Here is a 14,096-nt window from a genome sequence, read left to right as displayed (position 1 = left end):
CAAAAATCGTAAAAGAGAATGCACTCGAGTTCCTTACACTCGAGCATACTTTGGAAAACGATGATGTTAAGAAATAGAAAACAGAGAATTTCGAAAACGCTCTTCAGTATTGAATACTTTGGAAAACTATGTCATTAAGAAGCAGACAACTGAGACTTTCAAAAAAAATGCTCTCCAGTACCACATTCTTTGGAAAATGATGATGTTAAGAAACAGAAAATGGAGACTTTTGAAAATGCTCTACAGTACCACATTCTTTGGAAAACAATGACATTAAGAAACAGAACTTATTAGTGTAGATGTGGACTTAGATTGAAGGATAGACCCAAGCCAAAGGGACCAGAATAATACACAGACTTGGGGCATGGGCTCTTTCAACAACATGAGTAAGAAACCACCCAGAACACCCTTGCACCCATATAGCAACGTGCTAAAAACCACTTAGAACACGTTAGTAATCACATTGGCAACCACCCACAACACCCTAGACTCATGGCGATCATTTTTAGACAGGCAAACATCAATCACATTTTCTTCAGAAAATGTACAAATCTACTTATATAACACAATTAATAGCAAAGATAAAAGCCAGTGTACAGGTAACAGTGTCTCTTAACTGTATGTGCACTCTCAGAGTTTCGTCTACATTGTCATTTGTCTTCAGCTTGTGTAGTTGTGTAATTACACACATTCCTCCCACATAACCTGCCTCTAGAAGCCTCTCCACTCACTGACTGCCTGCAAGCATCACATCCACACACCCGGACTAGTTTGTGTGTGTGTGTGTGAGTGTGTGTGTGTGTGTGTGAGAGAGAGTGTTGAGAGAGTGAAAGAGTGAGTGAAAGATAGAAAGAGAGAGAGAGAGTTTGCCCCCAGGCTTTTACATGAAGTTCTCTCCATCAAATCTCATCTCTTCCCCACCCCCCTGTCCAGCTCAGCCCCTCTCCTCTCATCTCCACTCCTCTCTGAGTGAGAGCGCAGTAAAGACAAGGACAATCGCATGAGAGGATGCTTTGCTTTGCTGATGATATTCTTGTACGTATGACTGGAAACTAGCAAAAATATTGACGGAATACAGCAAGACGGAGTTCCAAAGGATTTGGGAGGTCATTTCGGATTCGCTTTTAAGCAAAGTCCTCATGCAATGACCTCTCTGTCATTTTCTTAAGAGGAATCTTCACATCCGGAGCTTTAATTCATTGCTATCAGTGTATCAGTTTTGTGCACAAATCATTTAAAGGGAATTTTAAACCCTGTGCTGCATTTTTAACGTCTGAACTCCATGCGCTCTGAGGATTTTATGCATCAGTGTCACCGGCACGGAGCTGCGGAGAAGTCTGTCTCCAACTCGCACACACATTTTACACTCACACACATATCGGATGCATGTGTTTTACTGTTTTTGGGTGTGAACGCTTAGAATAAATTAATTAGTCATGTGTGGGCATGCTTTTGTTTAATGTGATTCAGCGGGAAAGTTCTTGCATAGTCTTTAAATCATCGATAGCTCAATTAAAACGCTAAACGTAAATAAAAACTGTAAATATCGCTCAAGTAAAACATGAGAGAGTTTCAACGCAGATCTGGTGTTGGTAACCGCGGTAAAAGCAGAAGGGAAGCAGTTTGTCGGTTCAGGGTCGTGCGTAAAGGTGCCGGTGTGCGTTGCCGGGACCAGGATCTCTCCGTCAGACACTCTGTTGAGGAACAACCTCTGTCAGAGGTGGAGAGAGTGACTGAGACAAGAAGGAGAAAAGAGACCCATGAACAGTTCTAACAGTTGGACACTCCGGATTTGTCCTTTAATAAATATAATGCAAACATTTGTGTAAATATTTTGTAGAACAATTTAGTGCATAACAAATTCTCAGTACTCTTGTAGGTAAATACATTTTAGACTGCATATTTAATCGAAATAGAAGTCAGAAAAATAGTATAAGCGAAATACATTATATAATAATTAATCCAGCTTAAAGTTAACCAAATTACTATGATATTTAGCCTAGATATGATTGCAATAATTCAGTTAAATGCATATATGCATGTCTCTAGTTAAGATTGACACTTACGATGAGAATTTTGGTTTATTAGTGAAAGTTAAAAAATATATATAAGTGAATATGCAGAGTTTTTAGTTATTGCATATAAGATTTTTTGTGGGAAAATAAGATTAAAAGATTTTATAGAAGGATTTATTTTGTGGTTAAAAAGTGGATCTTCAGTCTGAGAAATTTCAAAGACTTTTGAGAGTGTTTGGTGCACATAGACACTTGAATACAGGCAAACATGCTTGACACGCAGGTGTGTACATCCACATATCTGTTGACTCATAGAAGTGGACTGGACTTACTGACGGACAGGAATCATTCTCAAGTTAAACACAAGCAAGGAACTTAAAAATTCAGACTAGAACATGCTTGGAGAAGGACAATTTGGACCATTTGTCTTTCTTGGTGGCTTGAAATTGCTTCTGGATCCTGGACGGAATAAGTAACCAGGAATAAGGGATTACAGTTGCATTTTTTCTGCAGGTAGGAATTTATCTCCATAATCTGAACATCTTCCCTGTGATCATTCCAAGCATGTCAATAACAGTTATTTGATCCAATATTTAAATCAGTTATTTAATTTAGTTCAATGCAATGGTAACGACTAGAAAGACAACAGAAACCAAATAGTTCACAATAGTCAATATTTATTCAATAGTCATGTTGTTCCAAATCTGTATGCTGTTACTTTTTAGGAGAATTATTGAAGAATCGTTACACAGTTCCTTTCAATACAGTAATATGTATTCTTTTAAAAGCTGACTTTCCTTAACTTTGTTGATAATGTTATTATTTTTTTGTTTTTTTTAGAAAATTGTATTCCAAACAATTGGATGACCTCATAAGTAAATCCTCATCCTAATTGGCTATTTGTACTTCCCCTCCTGAATTATAATGGACCCTTTTTACAGACTGTGATGACGCATTTTCACCTTATTTAGCAGCAAAAATCATGGAAACTTTTTAAATATTTTTAATTATTTTGCATACATTTATAACATTATACTTTGTATTATATAACCCTGGAATTAGTCTTAAAAAGCTAGTTATCATAGCTGCAATGAGGTTTATAATACAGCTGCTGAGGGAGTGACAGCTGATTTGGCATCTTTTTCTCTTCAGACTCTCTTTATTTTTTTCTCTTTTGGAAAGTTGTTGAAACATATGGGCTGAGTATTGATACAGATTTCCCAATTTGATTCGATTCCGATTCAGAAGCTCTTGATTCGATTCCGGTTTCGATTCGATTCCATATCGATTCATATGGTTATATTTCAGTTATAATGTCCCTTTTGTTTACATATAAGGGAAAGTCTCTCCCAGCTAATGCTGCTAAATATACTGGGGACCTTCTTACTAGGTACATTACAAAAATATGAATTTTACTTATTTTATTTTATTATTTTTTTATCATTTTGGTCACACTTTAACTTTTAAAAATGAACAAATCCATGTATTCAATCAATAAATATGATAATATATTACATACATTATTTTATTATTTTTATTAAGTTTGTTTAATAACATAATTTTTACTATTTACAGGTATTTACATTGGTTTGTTGAACACGTTAAAAACCAGTAATGTCTTTTTAAGAAAGATGCATGTAAATGGGCGCATGTTAACTGAACGGCTTTATCTCATCTGTCCTACACGTGATTAGAATTAAGCATTTATTTTTTGTTGTTTTTGATCAACAACTGACTGTAATAAACAGAAAGGGTATTAAATTGAGACATAATTTAATGACAAATGATCTTGATCTTTGTGGATCTGATCTTTGGATACATTACACGGAACAACTTTTACTCTCAACACGCAGTGAAAGGATCTTGCTGCTGAATACTCCACCACTGTACTACACAATCACTGGTAAGTGAAATCTAAACATTTACCAGCCAGTTGCCAATATACATTGGTCATATAGTGCTAAATTTCCTCTCATTGTAGTGGAGGGTTGCGCATAGAGTAAAAGATAGATCTTGGGTTTTAAGAATCAATATCGAGATTGTTCAAACGAAGATCACGATGCATAGGAAAATCTATATTTTTACCCACCCCTAGAAAACTGTAAAGTTGGGTCATGGAGAGGAAGAGGAAGAGACACAGGAGTAGATACTTTTCAATTTAATAGTAAACGCAGGAGTGGAACAAACTATAAAGCTTAACATCACAAAACAACAACACAAGGCAACATTTCATAAGCATAACGTAACACTTCAAGGACTGACAAATGAATGGGCAAAACAAGAGGATATTTATACAAAAGGAACTAATGAGGGAATGGAATACAGGTGAGGATAATAAGAAACAAGTGATGAGCGCAGTGAAACATGGGAGATGTAGTCTGGAGGAAAACTTCAAAATAAGAGTCCTTTAAGAAAATGAAAGAGACAGATGAGGAGGGTAGGGTGACACAGAAGGTGAAGAAGGATCCAAGGAGGATGATCATGAGGCCTGGGGGCGGCTTTGGGGCTGGGAATGGATCCGGGGGCCTGGGGGTTGGCCACAGAGCAAGGACCCTGGTGACGCTGATAGGCTGACGGCCCACGGTGGAGGGATCGGAGGGCCAAGGCGGAGTCCAGGGCTCAGAGGGCCAAGGTGGAGTCGGAGGGTCGACAGATCCCCTTGCCTGTGAAAACTCAGGGGTCAATGGTCAAGCCGGTGACTTGGGGGGCACCGGCTGACCAGGAGTAGGAGGAGGTGGTGTCTTGAGTGGAGCCAGCAGATGAGGCTGGGCCAGGGTACTGGACGGAACCAGAGTGTCCATTAAGCTGGCTGGAACCAGCTGAGGATGAAGGGTAGTTGAGGTGTGAACTAGGGCAGGGAGCAAGTCCAGGTCTATTAGCTTGGTGAGAGCTGGCTCAGGGGCGGTCAAGGCAACAGGCATTGGCACTGGGACGGTCGAGGCTACAGGCACTGGCTCTGGGACGGTCGAGGCTACAGGCGTGGGCGCTGGCTCGTTGACCGTGGCAGGCATGGGCACTGGCTTGTTGACCGTGGGCAGGCGTGGGCGCTGGCTCATTGACTATGGCAGGCTTGGAAGGAGGGTCTTCCTTGTGGGACGTTAGAGGTGAGAGGAGATGTAGGGACAGCGTGGCTGGTACGTATTCTAAAAAGAGAAGATTCTCCACTTGTGGAAGGGCTGTGGGATGAAAGTTTAAGCCCATTCCATAAATGGCACAGAGGTAGGGGTCCGAGACAGTGGAGGAAGTGGCAAGTTGACAGATTTTGACGGTGTAATCCAGGAAAGGAAGGTCTTGTTTGAATAATTCCATTAAAGGACCGGTCAGCTCCATGACTTAGGTGATTTGGACCTGTAGGAGAGGAGGATTAGAGGGATCGCTGGAGTAGTAGGTGGAGAGGAATCGCAGAGAGTCTGTATTCTTTGTTAGGTCAGTCCTTCTGTAATGTTGTATATATATATATATATATATATATATATATATATATATATATATATATTTTTTTCATTTACCTTTATAGATGTTTACCCTGCTATAGTTTACTTCCACATTCCAAACCCTTATATTTGAAAAGGGTCCTTTACCTATAATTCTTTTCATTCAGTTTAACACATAACACTGCCTACATTTCTGATTTAAATCTTTAGTAATTTGTTTAATGTACATCTGTTATACTAGATTCTGGTGTATTTATTTCTAGCCTGTGAGCAGGCTTGGGGTATAACAGAAAATTTGTAATGGTGCTACGTAATCAGGATACAAAAAATATGAAACTGTAATCCATTTCAGTAACATAAAAACCCAGTGTTATCAAATTACAGTTACATATAATTTAAAGAAGCATTTGAAGGTAAGACCCACATGAAAATCACCTTAGCTATGTTAGCTAAAATTAGTTATAAGTGTTCAATGACAGTTTTGTCATCCGACCATCTGTCGAATCGATCGTATTTGCGGGACCAGGAATAGCTGCCAGTACTGTGGCAGGAATTGCGCAGCATTGACGGTACAGCAGAAAGGAACACGTTCCTTATTAAAGTGAAGAAACGACCACCACCCCAGCGAACGTCCCGTGTTTTGGTACACAGGACACCTATTGTCGAAACTTTATTGTCACTTCTCATTTTCATGATAACTTGAAACTCTAAAGTTGTTCTCTGAAATGCTTTCGTGATGTAATGACAACAGCAATAGGGACAGCATTTCTTTTTATCACTATTTAAAAAATCCAGACTGTACACATATGTAAATACCAAATGAATTGAAAATGTAATATGTTCTTAGGAAAAAATTGCAATGGACAATTTATCTGATCTGATACTTAATATAAATGTAACAGTTCAAAAGGATGGGTGAGGGAAAAATTCTTCAAATGTAACATTTCAAAACACAGAAAGTAGGATTAAGTAATTAAAGACACTAAAAAGGTTTAAATTTGTTTCGATTTATTCTTTAAAACTAAGTTTGTTTTGGTTGTGTTTTTTGGAATCAAAATAATTAAAATACCCCTTAAACATAAACATAGAATCACCCATAACCTGTGATCAACCTATTGCTGAATGGTTTATGAATGTTTATGAAAGTTTATGAATGGTGTCAGTTAATTTAAACGCTATTTGCATTTCATCGCATACTTAAACTCTACAATGTTTTTGAATCTGAGGTATATCCTGTCAGATTTTGTTTAATGTTGAACAAGAAATAATTCAATGCATCAGTTCTAATTCTGTTTGCTTGATGAGAAAATAAGCCATTTTCTGTAGCTGATAGAGGACTTATCTTAGTTGCTATATATATATATATATATATATATATATATATATATATATATATATATATATATATATATATATGGGCGGTGGGAGTATTTAAGGAGAGAGACAGCAACAGACGGGGAGAGAGAGACGCATGGACCTCTGTGTGTTTATGTATTGGGCTGAAAAGCTATTTATCTAATGTGTGTGTAAATAAATGTCTACGTGTTTGTTAAGCCAGTCCCAGCTTCCACCTTGCCCGTCTTGTGAGTTGGTTACACTGGTGCTGAAACCCGGGAAGGAGGAAAGATATGCTGTCGTGGAGTCCTCGCCGCTTCCATCCGGTAGGAGTAGGAGGAGCCATTGCCATCCGCCAGGGGACAGAGGAGTCACTGGCTTCCACCAGGAGCCGGAGGAACTGCTGCCATCCGTCAGGGGACAGCGGAGCCGTTGATGTCCGCCAGGGGATAGAGGACTCACTGCCATCCTCTGGGAGGCGGAGGAACTGCTGCCGTCCACCAGGGGACAGAGGAGCAGCTGTTGTCTGCCAGGGGGCGGAGGAGTGGCTGAGGACCAATCGAGAGCATGTCTGGGGCCGGCGAGCCCGTCTCTTACTGCCCAATCCCAGGCACGTGTGGGTGTCTGGGAGACCATCCTGACGTGCCAACGCTCCCTCCCTGGGGGGGGGGAGTAGGTCACAGCCCGGAGAATTCCCCGGCCTGAGTTTGGCAATGGGGGTATGTGGTGTGCAGGTCAGGGTCGAGCAGCGTCTTGGCAGAGCGAGGCTGGGAAGTAAGTGGTGAATGAGTCCCACCTGTGTGCCACACCAGTCTCGCCTTCCAGTGAGGGACGATGGGAGTATTTAAGGAGAGGACACAGCATCAGACAGAGAGAGAGAGACGCATGAAGCTGTGTGTGTGTGTTCGACGTGTCTGCGGGGAAGCAGCACGTGAAGTTGTTTTATGTTACGTTTAAGAAATAAATGTCTACGTGTTTGTCAAGCCGGTCCCACCTTCCTCCTTGCCCATCTTGTGAATTGTTACAGGAATATAATGCAGGAGTACAATACCGAACTGATACGGATTGTTAGAAGCGGAGAGCGATGGTGCGAGGAACCAGATGGCGGGAAAAAAAATAATGTTCAGTGAAAAGTTAAAAGAAGATCGCAATGTATGTAATTGTAACTATATCAGATATTATTCATAAAACACAGGAAGTCGTTGCGTGGGCATTTTTTTGCCCCCATATTTTGAATTTCTGAGATATTTTTGTCAGATTCGGTGGCATTTTTGCTCAGAGTCCCTATTCATTTCTGACACTATTGGCATTGTATTTTTCTAAGGTATATAAAAAGTTTGTTTTAGACATATAGTAGCAAGTAAACAAGATATCCCCCATATATGTCAAACTACGTTGTGTTAATTGCCCACCTTAAAAACAAGTGAAGTTTGATCAGTGGTTAAAAGTGTTCAGACGATTCCCTCGTACCTGAATGAACGGCTCCTTTCCAGAATAAAATGAAATATGCAGAAAATCACCATATTACAGTTCTTGTATAGTGACAGGGTAGAAAGTCTTGGAGAAGCTAGAGAAAAGAGGACACCGGCGGCAGTTTATGAGAGCGGCTGTGCTCATTATGCTGTACCCTGCGGGCTTCCGTTGTGCTGCACACAGCGCGTTTTAGTTTATAAAAAGATTTTACACTTAAAACTTTCTTCTTCCCAAAAATTCAGAAATATTATGTATTTTGTTTTTTTTTTGTACTTTGTAATTGTGGTGAAATATTATTGTAGCGAAGTTGAATACTTCATTTTTAATCAACTCAGTTAAAAGTAAAAGTACTATTATTTATTTATTCTTAAAAATTAGAAAAATGCACTCAAGTACTTTAATGAGAGTAGTTGTAATTCGTTACTTTCCACCTCTGGTAACAAATCAAAGTTTACAATCTGATCTAATGAAAATTACATGACGATGGCAACATTTCTGAAAAATTATATTATGTCATTCATTAAACATATCACGGCAGTTCCACGGTTAAATGTACACTGTGTGGTGCTAAAAGCACCGTTTCAATTTTATATTAACATAACTTACCTCCCTACCCCAAACCTACAGTAACTGATAGTGACATAAAAAGCAAATGTGGCCTAAAAAACAATTGCTGAAGCAACCATGTCATTTTGTGGACACTTTCAGCTCACGTATCGACTTGCATGCTTTTCAGGACTACTATGTTGGTCAGTTGAGCTACATCACAATTTGACCATGCTCAAATAACGTGTGTCGAACGCTTATAAATGCAGTTGGTTATGTAATGCAAATGTTAAAAAAAAGGTTAAAAGTCATGCACTGTAGTAAAAGTGTTTAGATGTCAACATTTTTAATTGTGTGAGGAACAGGATTAAAAGCAAGTGTTTATATACTGATAATCTGCAGTTTTACTCGTGATTTGTGTGAAAGGGAATAAAAGTCATTGTTTTTGCAGAGCCTCTAGTGATAATTTCACCAGGAAACTGCCGCAATACGTACATCGAGCTTAGCATCAACCATTTGGCAAAAATGTAGGAATAGTAGCATGATTTTATGAGACCACGTTCAGTCATTAATCACTGTAAAACATCCCCTCTGCTGAAGCTAAAATTTAAAATAATTACTTACATTTTGCCCTGTTCCTACACAAACCTAACAAATAACTTCAGAAGACTTGGATTATAGATCACAAGTCACATAGACTACTTTTAGGACTTTGTTTGTCCTTTTTAGAGCTTGACAGCTGTGGTCACTATGAACTGATGTTGTATAGAAAACAGTTGTGTGAAGATTCTTTACAGTTATCCTTTTGTTTTCCACAGAAAAAAATTAATAGCGTACAGGTTTGGAACATCATGAGGGAGAGTAATTAATGACAGAATTTTTATTTTTAAGTGAACTATCCCTTTAACACCCATTCTCAATAAGCCTTAATTTCAAATAATATTGTTTTCAATCCTTTATTCTTTTTGGCAAGCCCTATACACCATTACAAATCCATTTTAGGCATACAAATCGATCAGCTTGCAATTCCACACGTATCAATCAGAGACTGAGAAGTTATTGTCATTTTTTTTTCATTAGTTTCACTTTTTTATCATGTTTTCCCCCTCCTTTCGCTGTCTCTCTCTCTCTCTTCTGTTCTGTCTCTCTCAAAGGGAATGAAGCTTGAAGCTGATTCCACCCACACACTTCAGCTCCGGCTTTTAGCTTGACATCAGATTTACATTGAGAATAAAAAGTACACACACACACGCTCTCACCCACACAGAGCTGTGCACAAAGGAACATACTTTTACACATCTATGTTGGAAAGAATATTAAAAGAATAGTTCACCCCAAAATGAAAATTCTGTAATTTACTCACACTCATGTCATTTTAAAACTATATGGCTTTCTGGAATTTTTGAAGAATATTCTGGCTGCTCTTTTTCGTTTCTTGTCCATTTGACAGTCTTGTCCTCTATGACATGTGTGTTCACATGTGTGTGGGTCTGTGTTCCATCACTTTAGTGTTTCATCATGTGTCTCTGTTAGTCAAATGTAAGGTACTAGAAAAATGTTGCCATGGCAACCAAATAAAGAGCCTGGATTTGGATAAAATAGGACAGAGAGAGAACTGACATAAATGGAAGTACTGAGCTTTACGTTGGCTTTCAGTTTGGCATAATTAAAAGGAATCGTAACCTTTGGCCTGCAACCAGAATCAGTCCATTAAGCCCTGCGCTTCCTGAAGGATGTTTATAAGGGGGAACATAAAAACATTAATTTGTACTTTTTACACTCTTGTTATCCCTTATGACCATTTAAAGTGAGACTTTAAAGTGAATTACATCTCTAGTTTATTTTTGGACCATCTGAAATTTATATTAAAAACTGTAGATAAATTGAGCAATTAATTGAATGTAACTACTGAATCATTTGTTGAAACTGTCCTTATCTGACTCTCTGGTTTTAACTGTTTTACAATGTACGTGGTGGTACAGTGATGTAATTAAACAGTAATACAGTGGTACTTTGATATAATATGGTATTGAATGATTACCATTTCATATACCATGATGTTTATTGTTTACATGGTATTCCAACACTGTAAAAAGTGGAAATGTGCACATATTGAACTAAGATGATGTTGCAGTCTTTTTTTATCCAATATGTGAGTTACAAAATGATTCACCTGTTTTTGGCCACATTTGCTTGTGATATGAAAAGAGTATTTTATTGCCAGTTTATTAAATGCAAAGTAGCACTTCTGGATGACACAGTAGTTAATAAATTGTTCCAGTTGTGCTAAACTTTCCGTTTCAATTAATCAATTCAAAACTGATTCAACAATTCGCTTGCAACATCACTTTAAAGTATTCACTGAAGTCTTGGGATGTTTTAGTAAAAATTTGTGTAGGTAAATACAGCTGTTTTTTGCCATACTCATGAGAAGTCTCATGACAAATCATAACAAAAATAGTGCGAGATGGCGAAATCGCACAAATTTGGCTCGTACAAAAACGTACAACTTTTACTTCCATATATAAAAATCAAGGAACCGGTGAATTATGTTATTACAATTTTAAGTTTAATCCTTAACACAAACCTAAATATAACCATAAAGTTTAACCCCTTACCCAAACCCCTAAAACCAAACCATGATTTTAATAGGAAAATAACTTTTGTATACAACAGAAGAAAGAAAACATTGGGGTTTGGAGTGAGATAGTAACCAGATATGTCCCCAGACATTTCCTTTTTTAGAACAAAGTGTTGCATTTGAGGCTAGCTAAAGTTTGATGCCTATATTGTATTAATTTTAGGGCTGTCAGTCGATTAAAATTTAAATCGCGATTAATCGCCTTTTAATTTTTTTTGTCGTTAATCACGATTAATTGCAGATTTAGAAAATGCTGAAATTTGACACCATCTATACTTGTTTCCTGTCAAAATACATTTACTTCCATCTTAGGAAAGAAAACAAAGCAATTTGTAACAATATAATGCTTTATTAATATTTTCCAAACAAAGCCTTCCCCTGTATAATGGTAGGAATGCACTAAAATAGCACCAATTCATCTAAATGTAAACTTTTCCCAAAGTCTAATTGGGAGGTTGACTTATTGAAAGAATTAGTCCCCATAGGTTATTTATTCATAGAGTCTTTATTCATATTTTCATTCATTTCATATTTCTATATTATCTACATCTCTCATAATTTTACATTTAAAATATTCATCTTATAACATTATTTATGCATTTGCAACTGCTGTGTAAAAGCATTTATTCCTGCTCTGTGAAAATACATCTTCAGATGCAGCTTCTGTGCCACCTTTACTGTGTAAAGATGGCTTTAGTCCCCATAGGTTTAGTATTCATTGCAAGGGGCCTTAAATCACCACAATATCAATCTGCCGGTAGACTGTGGCTATCCTCTTTCCTACAGCAATCCTGAAGCTGCGCTCATAATCCGCATCAGGGCAGGAACACCAGCGTCAAACGGCACTTTGAACTCCACTTGATGTGCCTCTGTGGTAATTAAAATGCGCTGCAAATACTTGATTTCTGTCAGTCCCATCTGAGCATGTTTTTTACATCAAATGTGCTAAGAGCTCATTTCTCCATCATTTTATCACTGACAGGGAAGCGCCGTTGTGGTGTGTCTGTCGTTGTAATGACTCCGGGCGGACACATTACAAAGGTTCCGCCCTCCCAACAAGTGTTTATGCTGGTTTATGCTGTATTAACGGTAAATGCATGAATTGCGATTAAACTTTTAAAACAGAACTAATTAATTTGAAAATCTGTTTGTTTATTGGTTGGTCTCTAAAGTCATACCTTTTCATACGATTTCGCCATCTTGTACGAATTTTTATGAGATGTCATGAGACTATGTTGGTTATATTGCCACATAAAAATACAAATGTAAAGTTAAACATCATTCTTCCTTGTGTTCATTAAATGAAACCATTGTAGAAAACATGCCTTGATTTTTTTAACTAGCGTTTTACTGTATTTTACATCTTGCATTTATAATGTACTTAAAAGTAGCTATGTTTCTATCCATGTTGCGAATTTAATTAATGCGAAAAACCATAATAGTGCAAAAACAATATGCAAATAAAGCTGCGTTTCCAACCCATGTGTTCAAAAGAACTAAATCGTCACTTCCAGAGAAATTGTAGCCACTGTGACTCTTTTATTAATTAAATACTCGCGCTTTAGAACACGCAGACAAAACACTCTAGAAGAAAGTGTCTCATGTCTGGGAGTGACAGCACGTCTTACTGTTTCTCCTTCCTTATGTCTTTGCTGTGCGAATCTATAACATATTTTTCAAAAGTGTCAATAAACCTGCTCTTCGACACAGATCAACTTTGTATTTAACTTATTTGCTCTGCAAACTCTGTACAGGCTTTGGATTTTTTAGGATGACCAGAGCAACATTTCAGACGTGATGATTGGTCCTCTGGTTGGTCCAGTTATGAACAAGTTACTATATATAGTCACATGACATCTTATCTTGCATCTTATCTTATCGCATCTTATCTTGTATTACTAATAAATTCAATAGGAGTTTATTCGATAAATGTGTTACCATCATAATTTATGCAAATATGGGGGCCTGGGTAGCTCAGCAAGCAAAGATGCTGACGACCACCCCTGGAATCGCAAGTTCGAATCCATGGTGTGCTACAGTGACTACAGCCAGGCTTCCAAAGCAACCAATTGGCCCAGTTGCTAGGGTGGGTAGAGTCATGTGGGTTACCTTCCTCGTGGTCACTATAAGGTTGTTCTCGCTCTCGTGGGGCACTTGGTGAGTTGTGCGTGGATGCCGCGGTGAATGGCGTGAGCCGCCACACACGCTAGGTCTCTGCTGTAACACAATCAGCAAGCACGTGATAAGATGCGCGGGCTGACTGTCTCAGAAGTGGAGGCAACTGAGATTCGTCCTACGTCACTGCAGCACCACAAGGAATCAGAGTGCATTGGGAATTGGGCATGCCAAATTGGGGAGAATCCAAAAAATAAATAAATAAATATATATATATATATATATATATATATATATATATATATATATATATATATATATATATTTTTTTTTTTTTTTTTATGCAAATTTCTTCTTATCAAATAAAAAAATGATCCACCTCTAGTGAGCATAAACTTTTTTATGTGCAAATCTGGAGATTTAATTTGCAATGGTGTTTTCATCCAGTTGTTTTTTTGCGAAATCCCAAAATGCGTAAAAATACATGGATGGAAAACCCAGATACTAATAGCTGTGTGCTCTAAATGGTGGTTCCTG

At 37.9% G+C, this 14,096-nt stretch overlaps 1 protein-coding gene across 9 annotated transcripts in view; it reads left to right on the top strand.

Annotated features, from left to right (window-relative positions):
- The window catches only part of syngap1b (synaptic Ras GTPase activating protein 1b), a 181,021-nt gene that overhangs the window by 103,984 nt on the left and 62,941 nt on the right, over window positions 1–14,096 (top strand). For 2 of the 9 annotated variants that reach the window (XM_051720258.1, XM_051720256.1), the window contains exon 1: window positions 2,391–2,528. The exons of the other annotated variants lie outside the window; for them this stretch is intronic. The gene's annotated coding sequence lies outside the window, so the exon portion shown is untranslated. Of the gene's footprint in view, window positions 1–2,390; window positions 2,529–14,096 lie in introns of those variants that run through there. 9 annotated transcript variants of the gene reach the window in all.

The sequence above is a fragment of the Myxocyprinus asiaticus genome, chromosome 16 (genome assembly GCF_019703515.2).
Source record: "Myxocyprinus asiaticus isolate MX2 ecotype Aquarium Trade chromosome 16, UBuf_Myxa_2, whole genome shotgun sequence".
Lineage (NCBI taxonomy): Eukaryota > Metazoa > Chordata > Actinopteri > Cypriniformes > Catostomidae > Myxocyprinus > Myxocyprinus asiaticus.
This window is presented reverse-complemented; position numbering and strand designations above follow the sequence as displayed.